The sequence below is a fragment of the Mauremys mutica genome, chromosome 4, assembly GCF_020497125.1.
Source record: "Mauremys mutica isolate MM-2020 ecotype Southern chromosome 4, ASM2049712v1, whole genome shotgun sequence".
NCBI lineage: Eukaryota > Metazoa > Chordata > Testudines > Geoemydidae > Mauremys > Mauremys mutica.
In genome coordinates this window covers 10093790-10111818 of record NC_059075.1, presented here as the reverse complement: position 1 = coordinate 10111818, position 18029 = coordinate 10093790, and the positions used below count along the sequence as shown (strand labels likewise).

General features: G+C 44.0%; 1 protein-coding gene across 9 annotated transcripts in view; it reads right to left on the bottom strand.

The window, feature by feature from the left end:
- Positions 1-16702, bottom strand: part of FBXO34 (F-box protein 34) — a 68637-nt gene extending 51935 nt beyond the window's left edge. For 4 of the 9 annotated variants that reach the window (XM_045014182.1, XM_045014177.1, XM_045014179.1 and 1 more), the window contains exon 1: positions 16476-16693. The gene's annotated coding sequence lies outside the window, so the exon portion shown is untranslated. Of the gene's footprint in view, positions 1-13523; positions 13651-16475 lie in introns of those variants that run through there. The other 5 variants (XM_045014180.1, XM_045014184.1, XM_045014185.1 and 2 more) reach the window with 2 other exon arrangements.
- Positions 16703-18029: the final 1327 nt, after the last annotated feature.

Sequence of the window (18029 nt, the reverse complement as noted above, 5' to 3'; positions counted from 1 at the left end):
CCTGGCTAATGAAGATCAGAGCCAACAGCACCCTCCATTGAGTCTGAGACAGGCTCCTTATGCCAAGAGACTCTGACAGGCAGTTTATGAAATGAAAAGGGTAGTTACAAGCTGATGGAATATAGCTCTGAGGCTGCTCTAAGTTATGCTGGGGATTGAACTGGAAAACCACATGGAATATACGCTAAATTTTCCACAGTGATCCGAAAGTCCTAACCACAAGATTCCCATTCAAGTCAAAGCCAGTCAGAGAGAGACAAACACTTGTGCAATGCTTTCTAGATATATTATGTAAAAAGTCAAGCGGGCCTCTTGTCTACGATGGTGTCTGAGAAATTCAAGTCATATCACAGCAGAAAGTATTCTCCTGACATGTTTAGGGAATTAGTTCCTTTTATGGGAGTATGCAGGAACCAGACGCTTTTTTTTTTTCCAGTGTTTCTTTGAGGTAACAAGAACTGGCCCAAGGGGCAATATTTACCAGTTCCTGAGAAGTATTTTATCAGGAGTTCACAGAGTGATTTAAGTCTGTGAACTGAGCCACCTGCATAAATGCACTTTTATTACGTTTCAAAAGCGGACAAAAGCCTCCTCTAAAGCTTACTCAGTAATTCCTCTTTGACCTCATCTCGTGTGTCCAGGGCCATGTCTACATCACAGAATTGAAGTGACAGGGTAGAACCAGTTTAAACACAAAACATTCAATGCGAACACACTAGTCATGTGAATTTGAACCACTGGAGGTTTCACCCTGCTTCTAAACTAGTGACATTCTAAACTGTTTCAATTGCAATGCCTTCTGGGTACCTATCCCACAGTTCACAGCACAGTGGGTACAGTAGTAAGTCCTATTTGAACTGATTCACTCAACCATTTTAATGCCTCCCACACGGACAATGAACTGGTATTTAGCCTTGCAGAAATCAAATCTAACCCAAACTGTATTGGCTTAGGTGCAAGCCATTTGGAACACTTGCAACCATGGAGTCAGGGTGTTTAACAAGCATGCCCAGGCCAAGACATTCTTAACAGGGTACAATTTCTTCAGTGTACTCAACGCTCAAGAGCAACAATAGCTTTAGAGAACTTTCACAGAGAGTTTCCAGATAAATTGGTACAGTGTTTTAGAGCTTTTCCACATATGCTGGAGGTACATCTCCATTTTTTAGCGTGCAGCCCAGATATGAGTCATGACAGCTGCAAGCAGCTTTGTTCTCTAGCTGACATTCATAGGATGAGATTACAGTTTATCACTGGGGGGAAAGTGTGTTCAAGTTTTGTTCAGATTAAGTGTCACAAGCCACACCTCAGCTGCTTGAGGGCTATCAGAATCCATTGTCATGTCATTACAGTGCTAATCTATTTAGTAATGGAAGTCACTGGAGTTGGAAGATAAATATTTAAGCCCTTTAAAAAGAAAAGTACACAATATCTCATTTTGTTCTTTGGCTCTTCCTGCCCACCCCAATTTACTTTGAAGAAATTTGAGGGTGTTGCTTAAAAGATGCAAAGAAGTCTGGTCTGGAAAACTGATTTTCAGAACACCTGCTTTGGTCTAACTGCCAAGACAGAGAAGAAGATTGCTGGTTTATTTGATATGATCACTTCCTGTTCTCAGAATCAGCCCTGGCACACAAGGCCAACATTTTCAGACTTGAGTGCCTAACGTTAGGTACTTTAATAAAAGAGGCCTGATTTTCACAAATGCAGAGCAATCACTGTTCCTATTTTCTTCTGTGGGCAGTTACTGGTATAAATTACTGCTAAGTGCGCGTTAGTTACATCTCCCCCCTACCCTGCTGAAGTGTTACAGCCTCACACTACAGAACCTGGTCCTTTAGTTTCAGCTGCAGAAACTTGTGTTTACAGCTCTGGAGGTCTCCAGTTCAATTCCCAGAGCACACACTGGCATTCAGCCTAACTTTTGGCACCTGAGTTTTGGCCTATATGCACAAAGAACTGAAATGCACTTCATCCCAAAAAGAAACACTGAATATGTTGTAAAATGGCCCATGTGGATTACATGGATGGTTGAGTGCCAGGAATAAAGGACCAGAGGCCTGGCAAACCCAGAATCAGATCACTCCCTCCAGGTGCAATTCTGATAGGAAATATCAATAGCATGATAAAAACCCACTCAGATTTATCATCTTACTCTTTAATTATTTTTTTAATCTAATATGCCCCTATCCCCAACCTCGTATCTATCCCAGAAGATTGATGAGAATCATCTGTAACGAAGACTAGTTCATTCTGGTATGCGCTACATACATTTTTAAAATCTTAGGACCTTTATTGAGGTAATCAGCAACATTTGTATTTTTGAAGCTTTTTAAGGCAAAGTTGCAATAAAATATTCATATTATATCATACATTACTTATTATTTATTCAGACTCGTGTTAATATTCAAAGAACCTGACTAAAGATTCCAGCTTGCTGGCTGGGCAGCACTCCTCTTCTGAGTACACTAGAAAGGGTGACGAAATTTCTGAATACCTATCCTCATTTTGGTGCTGATCTTGTATATATATACTTGATGTAAAGACTTTTCCATTACAAGGACAGTCTATATTTTACTATATCACAATTCCATAGGAGAAGTCATATTTTTCCAACAACATACAATACAAAGACTTGCTGCTAACAATAAAGAAAAATGTAGACCCTTTTCTGGAGCACTGAGTAAGCAGGTCAGAGGATATCTAGGAAGGCTGCATTTTCTCATAAGGTGAATCTCTCTTTAATAATTTCTTCCCCAAACCATCTAATTCCCCACATGTTCGAGTATGTCCCTCTTTCCCAGCAGCCCTTCCAAAATAGCACCTGATGTAAAGTGTTACCTGAGCCCAAAACAATTGCTGAAAAGGATGAACTGCTCTTCTTTTAAAAGGAGTGCTATGTTGACATGTATACTGTATTGTTATTCTTAACTATTGCACTAGTGATCAAACCAGGCAGGAAAAGAGAATCACAATTGCACAATCTCATTTTGGCATCATAAGCCGACAGAGCTTGAGAACGTACCACACCCTGAACCACTCTAACCTCTGGCTCATTTGATCTGCTAATTTTTTGTCCTCCTGGAACCCACACTGTGCCTGAGAACTCCCTGTAACATCCACCAAATACCATGTTTGCATTGTCCTTTGCCAAGGCTGTGGATCGTCAAGGCAAGTTGTGATAGGCTCCTCTGAAACAAACAAAGGAACACCAGGCAAAACTCTTGAGCGTACAAGAAGGTCTTTCTAAATACAATCCTAGAAAATTGGCAGTTGCCACCCATAATCCTCAAACTTCTAAGATTCAAGGGAAAGAACAGGTTTACTTAAATTTAAGGTTTATAAAAATGTACCCATCTGTGCACCTCCAGATGTACATACACCTACCTAAAAGCAAATAAAGGAAAAACATTCCTCCCTTAAAAAATAAAATCACTCACCCACCCTCTTTACCTCATTCCCTAATGCAAATGCTTGAAAGATGAACCTTGCACTGCAGCCTGAAAGTCAAACTCCAGTTACCTCAGAGGAGGTAAGGAAGCCACTTCCAACGCTGAAGACCTTCCATGGACAAACTCCTACACCAGGCCTACACAACTCGTAAAGCGGTGAGGGCCACATTACTCCAAAGAAAACAGCTGAGGGCCGAAACCTCCCGCCCCAGCACCTCCCGGCACCGCGGAAACACCCCACCCCAGCGCCGCCCAGCCCTGCAGAAACAAACCCTCCTTCCCCAGCGCCGCCCCACCAAAACAGCTGTGGGCCAAAAAGAAAGGTTGGGGGTGGGGAGGTGATACTTGATTTTAAATCAACCAGGGGCTCCCAGCTGAAGAGGTGGATGGGAGCCCTCAGGAAAATTAAAGGGCCAGGGGCTCCGGCGGCTAGGAGAACCCGGAGCTTTGTGGGGCTGGGGCAGGGATTTAAAGGGCCCAGAGCTCCTGCCGCTGAGGGGAGCCCGAGCCCTTTAAATCCCAGCCGCGGCCAGGATTCAAAGGGCTCTGGGCTGCCCGCAGTGGCGGGGAGCCCTGAGCCCTTTAAATCTCAGCCGCGGCTGGGAATCAAAGGGCTCTGGGCTGCCCGCAAAGTGCCATGTGTGCGGGATTTAGAATCCCCCCGCGGGCCGCACAGTGAGCCTCCGCGGGCCGCATGTTGTGCAGGCCTGTTCTACACCAACCCTGTTTGTCTCTGTGTAATGCTATTTCGAGCACCTCAGTTTATCAGCAATAGTATTGCCATAGACTATGATCCCCAGTCATGGACCAGGAACCAACTGTGCTAGGCACCATACAAACCCAGAACTAAAAGATGGTCCCTGCCCTGCTAGCCTTGGTTTCTAACCATTGTAATAATCATAATTAAGTCTTCTTACACTGAACTAGCTTACCCGTGTTGCTACAACTGTACACATGCACTGTACAAAGTCTGGCACAATCAGTCTCTTGCTACAATTGTATACATGCACCCTACAAAGAGTTTAGCATAATCAGTCTCTTGTACAGTGACCAAATGCAGTTGTAGCAACACAGCAGCAAGTTAGTTCAGCATAAGACTAATGAATTATTATTCTTATTGTATTATGTCTCTACCTGACTATATAGTAAAGATTTCACAGATGCTTTAACTACAGAGAAATGCTTGGCGGAAATATATTCAATATATAATTACAGTTAAATACTTTATGGCCCTCTCTGATGCCCCATCCACACTCCGGCCCCGTAACCCTGCAGGGAGGGCAGCAACCCCATAGTCCTACGCCCTCTCCAATACCCCCATTCCCTCCCTCATTATTCTTCATTACAAAAATAGACTTAATACTACAGCAGCTACACGTCATTACAATCAGGTGGTATGTACAAAGTTTCGGCTGACGAAAAACTCTTTGCTCACAAAAGCAGAGTCCTTATCACTAAATAAAATGGGGACATACACTGGAGACGGTGTCAGCTTCAAAGTCCATTGTATCATCTCTGCAGGATTAGCAGTCACCAGGTAAAAGTGTTGATACCTACACTTGAAAGGAAGTGAGAGTAGAAATGGCAGACCCTTGGAGGAAGGGACTGGAATCGTCTCATTGACAGTTATGTCCTCAGCCACTGGGATGTTGGAATACAGGCAGAGTCCATGATTGTTCCAGAGACAGACACAGAATGCTAGAACTCTAATCCCCAATTTATCAGAACTGTAACTATAAATTAGCTTGACTGTTGCGTACCCTGTATACTAGATATGAGGTTATTTTGTTTAACTTTGATTTAATTCAATCTACTTATAAACTTCAGAACTTCCAAACCTAAATGGCACTGGCCACCCCATGCACCAAGTCGCAATGCCCAGAGTGGGGAGCCCTCCGCCCCAACCCCCGGGCCACTCATTCACACCAAGCCAGCATTAGGGTTGCAGTGCTGGGGTAAAAGGGTGCTGTTGTGGGTGGTCAGTGCCTCCTTGCAGCATACGCGGCTGTGTAGGGCACCCCTGGGTCTTAGTGTCCACCCTCTTACCTCTTCCTATCCCTGTTCTAATCTGACCCTTCCTGTGGGTTCCCACCACAACTGGCTGCTGCAGCCTGGTGAGAGGGGATCTAGTACTTAAAAGTGAAAAAGCCTCCAGCCTGCCCAAACCTATTATCACAACACAAACTGTTAAAGAGCCATTCAAGTGGTAATGAAGCCATTTAACAGGCATTTGCCAACCCCAGGTATATACTGTCAGTTTCTGAATTTACTGACAAAAAGTTACAAAGAGTCCTGTGGCACCTTATAGACTAACTAATGTATTGGAGGATAAACTTTCATGGTTGAATATATCTGTTAGTCTATAAGGTGCCACAGGACTCTTTGTTGCTTTTTACAGATCCAGACTAACACGGCTAATCCTCTGATACAGTAATGCACAACTTTTTGTCAAGTAATATTTACTCAGAATATGTTAGTCTACAGGACCTTAGTTTAACATTTGCTTTAAAATATTTCATTAATGAGTTGCTGAAGATTATAAAATCACATCTAAAAATCTATGCAAGGATTTTTTTTAGAGATGCATAATCTGAGTATTCATCTTTAGCCTTAAATGCTTGGATCAGACGACATATTTTTTTTTAAATAAATCCTTCAAAAGACCATCCTTATATAAAATACACATGCGAGCCCAGGCTGCCATGGGGCATAAGGGCACCAGTTTAATAATACTGCATAGGACCCCATAAATCCTAAGGACAACCCTGCCTCCTTGGCAAGGCACGAAAGAGGTGGCAGTGTGGGCACCCGCTGAATTGGGAGGCTACATCCTCCACTTCCAGAGGCACAAAGAGACATTGGTTACAGCGGAGAGGTCTAGATCCAACAAAAACACTCACTATGCCTAGCTAGATGCAGATGAAAGGCAGTGCTCCTGATTTCCAGTGCTACCGACATTCTGGAAGCGGCAGCAGATCAAAAAGGACTCCCAAATGCTAATTTGCTGAGCAAACTCCCATTCTCAACAGATAAGCAGCAAGGAAATGCAAAATCTAAATTTAAAAATGTACTGCTATTTTCTTTTGAAATATGTTAACATGCAGACATAGGGAAAAAAATATCTAACCACAGAGAAATCACTATGAACAAGATTTCACGTTTGGCATTCTGCCAAGCTAACAATGAAATAAAACAGTGGAGCAGCACAACTAACTTCATCCCATGGCAGAAATTAAGTGTTTAAGATAAAAATATCAAGAGGAAAACAAAAGAAAAAAAAACACTGAAATTCTGTAAAGCAGAAGTTACTTGAACAAAATTCTTGACCTGGTGATTAAGAGTAAGGAAGAAGTAAGCTTGCTACCAGGTTACTAAGGCCATGGCTACACTTGCAAATTTGCAGCGCTGCAGCAGGGTGTGAAAATTGCGGCACTGCAAAGCGCCAGTGTGGTCAAAGCGCTGTACGTTATTCCCCACAGGGAGGTGGAGTACGGACAGCGCTGGGAGAGCTCTCTCCCAGCGCTGGCGCTTTGACTACACTTAGCGCTTCAAAGCGCTGCCGCGGCAGCGCTTTGAAGTGCAAGTGTAGCCATAGCCTAAGAAAGGAGCCAGGCTAAAAACATAACACAGAAAAAATATACATTATATTTTAAATTATTTTGAGACTCTGATGTCAAAGAGAGGACTAGTTAATATACAAGCATTACCAATAAACTAGTTGATTTCTATCCCTTCCCACACTAAAAAAACAGCTTTTTTCTGCATTTTTTTCTGCATCATGGCTCTGTCCAACCTGGCAGAATCCATAAGCACCAGCAAACAAGTGAGATGAGCACATCACAAAACCAAAAGCTGAGCAATTGAAATGGGAAGGAATTTTCAGCAGGCTTCTTGAAAAACAAAAAAAAACCCTGAAGTTGAGTAAATGTTGGCCTTAGTCATTGTTGCTATGTCTATAGAAGACACTAAGGGCTGGTATACACTATAAAGTTAGGTCAAGCTAGTTAAGATGCTCAGGGTGTGAAAAATTCACTCCTCCGAGAGATTTAGTTAAGCCAACCTAAGCCCCGGTGTAGACACCACTAGGTCCAATAGAATAATTCTTCCATCGACCTAGCTATCATCTCTTAGGGCAGGTCTACACTATGGGGTTAATTAGACCTAAGTTATGCAACTCCAGCTACGTGAACAACATAGCTGGAGTCGACATACTTTAGGTCGACTTATTGTGGTGTCCACACCACGCTGGGTCAAGGGGAGAGTTTCTACCATCGACTTACCTTATGCTTCTTGTTCCGGTGTAGTACTGTAGTCGACGGGAGAGCGATCAGCAGTCGATTTAGTGGGTCTTCTTCACTAGACCCACTAAATCGACCCCCGGTGGATCAATCGCTGCAGCATCGATCCACAATAAGTGGAGACAAGCCCTCCGAGAGGTGGATTTACTACAGCGGGAAGAACCTCTTTCATCACTGTAATAAGCATTTACACCATAGCACTGCTGCTGTAGTGTTTCTAGTGTAGGAAAATTAAGGCTAAAGGTGTGAAGTCAATGTGCATAATTTAAAAGTTAATTCACCTTAACTTTCCTGAGTGTCTCTGTGTGGACAAGCCCTAACTGAATGTTTTGGAGAAAGGATATCTTTAATAGGGATCCAATACACCAAACCCTTTATACTGCAAAAGCTCAAAATACACATGATCAGAGATGCCCTAGAATGGGGTTCTCAAACTGGAGGTTGGGACCCCTCAGGGGGTCACGAGGTTATTACATGGGGGGTCGTGAGCTGTCAGCCTCCACCCCAAACCCCGCTTTGCCTACAGCATTTATAATGGTATTAAATATATTTTTAAAAGTGTTTTTAATGTATAAGGGGAGGGTCACACTCAGAGACTTGCTATGTGAAAGGGGTCACCAGTACAAAAGAACCCCTGCCCTAGAAGGTCCTCCAGAAAAACCAAGGAAGACCAGACTTGACACACTCCATATTCCCAAGGTTAAAGAGATTAGCAGAAAAATCAAAACTGCTTTTTATAAAAACATTTCAGGCCTTCTTCATACCGTACTTCAAAGACAAAAAGAGCACAATTCTGTTTTTTTAAAACATTTTGCAGTTCACTTTTAAAAAGACCTAACTTTACACCACACACTTTAATTTGTATATTATGTTTGGATTTATTCATTTTTGTATTTTAGCTATTGGACACTTTTTTCTAGGGAGAGACTTTGTATTTATATTGGTCTTCACTATACAGTAATAGCTGCTGAGAGAAAAAAGGCATCTTAGAGCACTTCCCTAATTAAAAGCTAGTAAAATTCTAAGCACAAATCACAAGCCAAGCCAAAAATAGTTCAGAGCTGCTAAGAATGTTTGAAGGTAACAAAATCCTCAATTACAAGCCTATTGCTTAGGCTTGCCAAAAATATGCAAATTTGTTAATTTCATACACCGTAATCAGATCCCAACAAAGTGATGAAGTTAGTTTGTCCCTCATACTTCCTGCAGACGGAGTCAGCTGTATGTGAAATTATTTTTGCAATATTAAACGTATTACCCTGAATGTCAGTTTTGCGGAGTATGGTATACAATAACTTGAACATGCTACTATGGGCGAGCCAAAGGTAATCTGTACGAGATGTTTAGAAAGGTGGAAAAGGAAGATTTTTCAGGTGTACCCGAGATATCCACTTACAATATTTATCTATGGACAGGTTAACTGGAACAAGTGCTGTCAGCAATGAGTATTAAATACAATGTTAACTTTGTCCAAACAGGCTTCTTCAAAAAAAGATGGTTGCCCTGATTAGAAACTCATCCTCTCACACTGTTGATTAGGACGGGAGTAGGGTGACCAGACAGCAAGTGTGAAAAATCGGGACAGGAGGTGGAGAGTAATAGGAGCCTATATAAGAAAAAGACCCAAAAATGGGGACTGTCCCTATAAAATTGGGACATCTGGTCACCCTAGACGGGAGTATATAAAGACAATACATCTGAAGAGCAATCCAGATAGCTAAAACCCTGAATCTGAAAGTCTCCATTACTCTTCCAAAACTGGTTTACAGAGAGGTCTCTGTTGTGTACTCTAGATTCAGCGCACATTCAGTTTTTAAGAATCTTCAGAGCCTAAGAACATAAGAACAGCTATACCAGGTCAGACCAATGGTCAATCTAGCCCAGCATCCTGTCTTCCGACAGTGGCCAATGCCACATGCTTCAGAGGGAATGAACAAGACAGGCAATCATTCAGTGATCCATCCATCGTCCACTCCCCGTTTCTCGCAAACAGAGGCTAGGGACACTCAGAGCGTGGTGTTGCATCTCTGCCCATCCTGGCTAATAGCCATTGACGGACCTATCCTCCACTAACTTTATCTTTTGTTTTGTTTTTAAAAACCCTGTTACAGCTTTGGCCTTTACATCATCCCCAGCAAGGAGTTCTTGGGTGAATACCATCTGGTCCTGGCGACTTATTACTGTTGAATTCAACAATTTGTTCCCAAACCTCCTCCAACACCACCTCAATCTGGAACAGTGCCTCAGATTCATCACCTACAGAGAATGGCTCAGGTGTGGAAATCTCCCTCACATCCTCTGCAGTGAAGACAGATGCAAAGAATTCATTTAGTTTCTCCATAATGGCCTTATCGTCCTTGAGTGCTCCTTTAGCACCTCGATCATCCAATGGCCCCAATGATTCTTTAGCAGGCTTCCTCCTTCTCATGTACATTAAAAAAAAAAAAAGCTGTGTTTTTTTTGTTTATTTGTTTGTTTTTGAGTCTTTAGCTAGTTGTTCTTCAAATTCTTTTTTGGCTTGCCTAATTATACTTTTGCACTTGACTTGCCAGAGTTTATGCTCCTTTCTATTTTCCTCAATAGGATTTAACTTCCAGTTTTTAAAGGATGCCTTTTTGCCTCTAGCTATTTCTTTTACTTTGTTGTTTTGCCATGGTGGCACTTTTTTGGTCCTCTATGTTTTTTAACTTGGGGTCTTCAGTCTCACTACTGATCTGTCACTGTTGCCTCACAACCTTACATTATACAGCCTTCTTTTAAGCCAAAAGCCCCTCAACAGCCCTTCTGTGGCACAGCTTTGGCACTGCCACTTTCTTCGTGACCTTGATCAAGATACTTGCTCTACATTCTACATCCTGAATTCAATTTCGCTGAGACAAGCTTTCGAGTTCACACAGGGCTGAAGGTCACCTGAAGAAGAGTACTCTGTAAGCTCAAAAGCTTGTCTCTCTTACCAACAGATGTTGCCTCAATAAAAGACATTCTCTCACCCATCTTTTAAAGAGGACAGTTAGGTGATCGACTCAAAGAACAAACTCTGCATCTGTTATCTATATATAACAGGCAGTATTCCTTATCAACATTATATATGAAATAAGAGATTGTGAAATGTTATGTTAATTGGTAAAAGTGCATATTTCATGCAGGAAGGGATATGAATATATAATGTCACCTGGATGCACTTTTGTACTCCACCCATCTTGCATAAAACCCAGTTAGTCACTCTCTTGTATTGCTATTGCTAACAATTTTAGAACATCTTGAGTATTACTTATGCAATGAAGGCAGACCCTCCTTAACGGACAGCCTAGCTTAAGGCAGACTTATTTTGATTTGGTTTTATTTTTTCCAGTTACAAGAATAGCGACAGATGCAGCAAAATGAAAAGTTGGTAAGCTACAGTTTCAGAATCCAACCCCCTCTGAGAGAAGATGAGGCATCTACTACAAAACATGTTTTTTCACCTTTTACCAATACACATGAAACAAGAAATAGAAGGGGAGGTGTTAAAGGAAGTGGAAACAAACTGCAAAACAGTCTACACATTTCAAGATGGGTTAAGTGACTTCATGTAGTCCGGAAGAGGATTCCATATTTAAATAAAATCTTCTAGTAAAAAGACCCCAAGACAGAAGTCATAATTTTTTTTAAAAGACATACTGAGCAAAACTAGAATCATGAATATTAACAGACCAGGTAAACTGCATACTAGATAAAATAATATTGACAGCATTTTTCTGGGTGGCTTTATCTTCAGACTTAAAAAATCCTGCCTGAAACAATAAGAGTATTTGCATACAAAAATGCTGCTTCAGACGCAATGAATTCAAGTGAGAATCCTTGAGACTATGTATGCCTCATACTTAATTGCTGGACAGTGGGGCGCACTTATCTCAATTCAACCAACAGAAAGCACTGGATTTCCAAAGTCAGAGAAGCTATAGGAATGAAGATCTGCCTGGGGGGAGAGAAGAAAGAGGAACAGTAGCTGAGAAATAAAAAGGAGATTCCCAAAGCTTAGGGGAAGCTTGAGAATAATACTGAATAACTCTAAAAGTCAATGACCTAAATGATGAAAGAACAAGTAGTTAAGTGAACCACAGCACCTGCTGAATTTTTAATCACTAATGTTCTCCTGGCTTGCAGCAAAGCAAGCATTCATTAGCTTCCAAGCCCTACAAACAGGAGTAATAAATTAGAACACTAAGATTTTCCCTGGCAGAAATTCAATGTCAAGATTACCTAAATCCATTATTTTACAACTAACTGCAGACACTGCATTTTTTTAAAAATCCTCCTGACATAAAAAGCATTACAATCAATATTTTAGTTTCCCCCAAGTTATCTGGTTCCAATCAGCTCAAACATTTCTGTGTAAGATAATGTCACTTGGTGTTACTCCTGAAGAGCATTTAAGGCTAGTATGTTTTCAGTCTTCAAGCAGTATTTAATAGTCACTAGAATGCCCACTGAAAGAGATGGTTGAACTTCAGAGAAAAGTGAGTGTGTGTGAGGATTAATTTTGTAATCACCTGGACAGTAAGAATAGCAAATGGTACAGCAGATTTTTCCCCTACCATGACAGAAAGAGGTAAGATTACTTGGGGGAAATGACAGAGGGAGGAAGAAAAGAAACATATGCTAATTCCACAACTATAGCCAGATTCTGCTACATGTGGCAACTCTCCTAATCTCATTAATCATGTTTTAACAAGAGCAATATTCACAAAAATGAGTACCTCTCAGCTGCACTGACCTTTGAACATTAAAGCTAAGCAAAATGGCTCAAAATGATGTTTTAAAACAAGTTTCAATTTCACTACTGTATACAGCAAAAATAAATCCACAGTTTTCTGTACAGCACATAACGTTAGTGAAAGCTACCTTGCAGGTTACAGACAAACTTCCTCGTTTTATAAGCACAAATCAGTTTCTAAAGCCATAAATTGTCTTAGACATGAACAAAACAGTTTTATGTATTTGTATAGAAGACGTTTTGGGAAATGATACAAATTTAATTACTAACTGCAGATATGCAAGTTTTCAACGCTGCTCTATCCTTGAATCATAGGCTTTGGTAACAGACTCAGCTACACATTTGTTTTATTGATACTTGCTTTTTAATAGCAACCTTTGCAAGACTCCTTACCAAAAAACCCAACAATGATATTTTGGTTAGAACCAGCTACTTAGTCTGCAGTTTGAATATATTTACATCCACACAACAATATTGGGGGGGGGGGGAGAAAGAGGGACCAATAGAACACTGAATCCTGTGCTACTCATCCACTATTACAATAATTGTGCTAGTTTGAAAATTATGCTAAAATATCAGCCACAAAGGAATGCAAAACATAAGAAACTAAGGCCAGTACTTTGTAACAAATCTGTTGCCACCCAGAACTTCATGGCTGTTTCTACAGTACACAGCCACTCAGAACTCACAGCAACAGCAAAGATAGAACTCTGTTCTCCCTGCTCCAGATGCACAAAACCTCCTAGCACTTGAACTAGAGGCAAATATCATAACATAAGCTTTTATCACTAACAGTTAATTAAGCCGTTCTCATTCTACCCAGTGGAACACTATGGTACACAACAGCAGATCATTGCAATATGCTCCCTAAATCACAAAATATGCAAAAATAATTGTATACCCTTGAGAAAATAAAACATACTATTGCATCTCAACGCTTGACAAGTTGTCTCCATATGTTCACAATCCCTTTCATATCTGAACTGATGCAAAAATAGATCTTAATGTTTCACCTACCTTTAACAGTACACAGTCTGTGCATTTTTAGTCACATATGAAAGAACCAACTCAGTCACAGAGTATGGAAAAATATTTGAAGATTAGTCCCTGGTATTAAATCAAATCAGAAGCTCTCAATTTATCAGCCATATTAAAATGCAACTTCTAGTTATTAAGTGCATGTCATTAAAAAGGGCAATTTCAAAAGTGTTACTCAATTGACAGTCATTGTCTTTGTTAGCCACCTGCTTTTGAAAAGGCATCAATCACCTTCTGGATAGTCCTCCTCTTTCCCTCAAAAGGCCCTGGTTTCTGACAAATTCACCTTTCAAGCAGAGAGCGGGACACATTACCTCCCAAAACCAGTCAATGAGGCTCTTTCATTCGCTATAGAGAAGGCATGTAGCAGTTGGAAAGCAACACAAGGCACTCCCTTCCCCCTCCCATCAGGACTGAACACACTGCATTCAAAACACTCCCAGTCCCTGAAGCAAAGGATTAGCCATTTATTGAGGAGGAAGCAAAACACTGAAAGATTCCAAGGGCCAAATATATCCCTACTGCAACTTCAATGAAGTTAATAGTTACACCCTGGATTAATTTGGTCATAAATGACCACATTACTCAAATCTAACCAATATCATTTCATTCATCCAGACACACTGCCTAGACTCCGAGTACACACTTAGCAAAGAAAGAGTGCAGCAGTATTTCTGCCATGGTGTTAAGCAGTAACATTAGCACACCCACAGACGTTTATGAAGTTTAGACTTTGGACTTCCAAAGCAACTGTGGTCACCACAGTGTTTACTGTTTTCTTATAAGGATATCAGAAGGGGACCAAATATAACAATAAGGCTTTATATAGAACCTTTCATCCAAGGACCAAAAAGAGCTCCACAAATATTCATTAAGCCTTGCCACACTCTGTGGGGGAGGTATTTACCCCATTATAGATGCCATACAATTAGAGTATGTCTACACTACAAAACTATGTTGACCTAAGTTACATCAACATACTGCCACCGCAGTAATTAAATCATTTTACATGTCCACGCTTCACTTCTTGTGTTGACAGTGCACATCCTCACCAGGAGCATTTGCACCACTTTAACTGTCAGTGTGGGGCATGATGGGACAGTTTCTGAAGGCTAGCAACAGTCAATGTAAGCAACGCAGTGGTCCCCAACCTTTTTCATCTGGCAGGTGCCAGACGACGAGCCACGGAGGAGAGTGGTGGCAGACAAGCAGCGTCACTGCCGAAATGCTGCCGAAAGCATTTTAGTGGCAACACCTCTGGAGGACGCTGCTCGTCCGCCGGCCAGTATGCAGGTGCACTTAGATGCCCCGGTGGGTGCCGTGGCGCCCACGGGCACCGAGTTGGGGACCCCTGGTCTACACTGACGCTGCATGGGCCTAAGCACTTTGCCTCTCATGGAGGAGGAGTTATTAAGTCCATGTAGCATGTGAGTTACATCAGCAGGAGCAACATTTTAGTGTAGAAACTTACAGAGTTAGGTCATAGAATATCAGGGTTGGAAGGGATCTCAGGAGGTCATCTAGTCCAACCCCCTGCTCAAAGCAAGACTCTGTAAAGCTGCCTTGTGTTGACCTAACTCTGTAATGTAGACCAGGGCTTAGTGTAAAGAAGAAACTAGGGGGTTTTTTTGTTTAACAAAAAGCTACAACTCATTGTTTCAGGCACAACCTTGAAGGGACAATATCATCTGGATAAAAATATCACATCCACTGGAACCATATTTTTAACTTTTTATTTGAGTTATTATACAATGCCCATCTGAGCACATATTGATACAAGTAACATCTAGACTATTTTTAATAGTGAATAGAGTTCCATTTTTTGGACTGCAGTTTGGATTCAGATTCACAAAAACTTCTTTGGGGCTTTCACAAACAGGGGAGAAAGAAAAAAAACTCAGAAAAATGGGATGGTAAAACCACAAAAACTGGCCAGGAAACTCTGGACAGGTATGAAACTTTAACTCTCTTTTAAAAGTTGATTAGATTTCCAGTTGGCAGTGTTCCTTTAAAAGACTCAATCCTTTTATGTTGCACATAGGTACGTTAAAGATTTACCCGTTGTATAGGACATGGGACACACACTCATCCTTCTACTGCAGAGAGTAGTGATGTCACAGGCACAGCCCGATGGCATTACCCACTACATTATGACTTCACCGCAGCTGAAGCCAAAGCATCATATACCTGTCCTCCCAGCCCCACTATAACTGCAGCAGGCAGGAGGAAGAGGACAGAGCAGGAAGCCCTACAGAGGTGGCATCCCAGCAACAGAGAGGGGAAGTGAGCCCCTGTAAGGGGCTGTGGGTGTCCTGGCCACATCAAACCTTCTGCAGGAAGGTGGATCCTCTATGAAGGGACAAAGTGTGTTGTAGACCGATAACGTGAAGCACCCTTTAAATGCAAAGAAGGGTACGCGAGCCCCACCAGCGTTGGGGGACAGGGAGCCCGATAAAGGGGTGCCCTCTCCATATCCCCGCACAGGGGGGCAATGGAACACCCTTCAAGAGCGCCCGGTGCCCACGGCTGCAGCAGGGAAGGGGGAAAAGGGAGCTTGATGGGGGGGCTGCCCCAGGGCCGCAGAGGGAGAAAGCCCGATGGGGGGGGCTGTTGTGGGGAGGAAGGCCCCCCCCGGGCTCGAGCAGCAGAGCAGGGAGCTGCATAGAGGGGAGTCAGCCATGGGGGGACCCCACCCTACGGGGCCCGCGCCCCTGCCACTCCTGCTCGCGGCGGACAAACCAGGCCCGGTTGCCGCTGCCTGGCGCTTGGCTCCGGCCCGACCGCCCCCTCCCGGACCCAGCGCCGCCGCGGCCGGGCAGGAAAGACCGCGGCTGCGTCCAGGGCCTGCTCGCGGCCCCCTCTCCAGCTCCCGCCCGGCCGGGTGGGCCCCACGCCGGGATCCCCCCCTTCAGCCTCCCGAGCGGGACCCACCTGCCCGGCCTCCCCGGCGCTCCGAGCCCCGCTCCCGGGGCTGCTCGGGGGCGGTGCAGGACCCAGGCCCCTCCCCCGAGCCGCGGCCCTACCGGGTACAGGGCGCGGGCCCGCCTAGGTCCCAGAGCAGCGGGGGGCCCGGAGCCGGCGGCGGGCGGGAGGCTCAGGAGACCCCGGTCGCTCGGCACAGCCGGATCCCCCACAGCGGAGCCAACTTGTTCGGGGTGGAGCCGCCGCGGCCTCGCCAATCCGGGCCCGGGGCGGAGCCGGCGCTGCGGAGCTGGGCCCCGGCAGCTCCCCCTCCCGCCCCCCAGCGCCAGGCACCGGGAACTGCCAGGCACCGACCGGGAGCCTGGGGGGGACACCAGCCCCCTCCGGCCCCCAGCGCCAGGCACCGACCGGAGCCTCGGGGGGACGCCAGCCCCCGCCCCCCAGCGCCAGGCACCGACCGGAGCCTCGGGGGGACGCCAGCCCCCGCCCCCCAGCGCCAGGCACTGGGAGAAACCAACCCCCCGTGCCAGGCACCCTCCGGAGACACCAGCGGCCGCCAGCCAGTGCCAGGCACCGGGAGAAATCACACACACACACTCGTCCTATTTGGCATCCAGGAATTATTAGTCCTCCCACACACCCAGTGCCAGGCACTGGGAGCCTCAGTGGACACCCTCCACCCCACACACACACACATTGTCATGCTCTGGCAGCCATAGGGGTACCAGCCCACTACACACACTGAGAAACACCTGCTTGCCCACCCCTCCGTGCCAGGCAACGCAAGACATGGGGCACTCACTACCTCCACCTTAGTGTTGGGCATTGAGAGACACAGGGGACTTACTCTCCCCGCCGCCTGGCACTTTGTATAAATAATTAAATATTCATTGGGCTAGAGAGAGCAAGGCAGAGGTTGGCTCTATCGCTTGGTGGTTAAGTAGAAGGAGAGTCAGCTTCAGCTTCTTATTCCCATACATACTGAATAATTCATACAAAGTGGAACAGCTTCAGCAGGAAAGACTGAGAGCAGCCCCCTCCCCCAGCTGGTTAGGGTACTAACCTAGAACACGTGAGTTCAAGTCTCTGCCCCAAATCACGGGTGGGGATTCAAATCTGTGGCACTCACATCCCAGGTGAGTGTCCTAACCACAGGGCTATGAGAATACTGACAAATACCTTAAAAAGTGTATTTTCCAGTTTGATTGTGTTGCTTGTTAGCTCCTATTTATATCATTCCTGCAGTTGCTGCACTATTTGTGATAGCTTTAGGCTGTAACTCAGAGATAGATTTGTTGCTTTATGATTCTTGGAAGTAATTACGGTCCTAGGCTTTGTCAAGACTAGAAAAAGTGGCTAGTTTAGGCTGGGTTTAGCTAACATAGGTTGAGTTTAGATTAGTTTTAACTAAAATTTCTCCTAATGTAGGTGAAGAGTGTTGCAGGAGTTGGGCACAGCCATGCCCGTGCCTAGTTATCTAGCACCAAGGGATGATTTGGGCTTGGTTCTGCAGTCTGAGATGACTAGTTAGTCTTTTCCCTGCTCTAGGAGTCTCCTAGCAGG